The sequence below is a fragment of the Myotis lucifugus genome, unplaced genomic scaffold, assembly GCF_000147115.1.
Source record: "Myotis lucifugus unplaced genomic scaffold, Myoluc2.0 scaffold_757, whole genome shotgun sequence".
Classification (NCBI taxonomy): Eukaryota; Metazoa; Chordata; class Mammalia; order Chiroptera; family Vespertilionidae; genus Myotis; species Myotis lucifugus.
In genome coordinates this window covers 141607-142635 of record NW_005871805.1, presented here as the reverse complement: position 1 = coordinate 142635, position 1029 = coordinate 141607, and positions in this window count along the sequence as shown.

Below are 1029 nucleotides of genomic sequence, written 5' to 3'. Positions count from 1 at the left end.
ACCACCAGGGGCAGACACTCCTACCAGTAGGTTAGCTTTCTGCTGGGGTCCGGCTGATCGGGACTGAGCAAGATGGGCCAGACATACCCTGGAACCCTCCCGCAGTCCCTCCCAGGCTGGCCAAACTCCTGTGTCCCTACCCAGCCCTGATTGTGCACCAGTGGAATCCCTTGGCCTGGCCTGTGCCCTCTTGCAATCCAGGACCCCTCAGGGGATGTCAGAGAGCTGGTTCTTAATGTAGTGATTATCTAATCTAATAAAAGAGAAACATGCAAATTGACCATACCTTCACTACGTCCCTAAGCCATGCCCACCAGCCAATCAGAGTGACTATATGCAAATTAACCCAACCAAGATGGCAGCCTGCAGCCATGGAGCTGGAGCAAGCAGGAGGCTTGGTTGCCCCAGCGATGGAGGAAGTCAAGCTTCCTGCCTGCCCTGGCCGGCTGTGGCCTCTGCTAAAGGCAACAAAGTTTCAATTATAGAAAATAAATAAATCCCAGATACCTGCTTCCTGCCAGCCTCCACTGGGAGCTTGGGTGGCTGGGGGCCGTGGCCAGCCTGCAAATAGCCATCAACCCCTCACCCAGGATGGCCACACCCTCATGGGGTGAGGGTCCCAGCTGGGGGGTTTGGCCAGCCTGCAAACAGCCATCAGCCCCTCACCCAGGCTGGCCAGGCACCCCAGTGGGGACCCCCACCCTGAAGGGGCAGTTGCCAGCCTGAAAACGGCTCTCAACCCCTCACCCAGGCTGGCCAGGCACCCCAGTGGGGACCCCACCCTGAAGGGGCTGTGGCCAGCCTGCAAACAGTCATCAGCCCCTCACCCAGGCTGGCCACACCCTCATGGGGTGAGGGTCCCTGCTGTGGGGCTTGACCAGACTGCAAACAGCCCTCAGCCCCTCACTCAGGCTGGCCAGGAACCCCAGCAGGGACCCCCTCCCTGAAGGGGTGTGGCCAACCTGAAAACGGCCCTCAGCCCCTCACCCAGGCTGGCCAGCAGCCCAGAGGGACCCCCACCCTGATCCA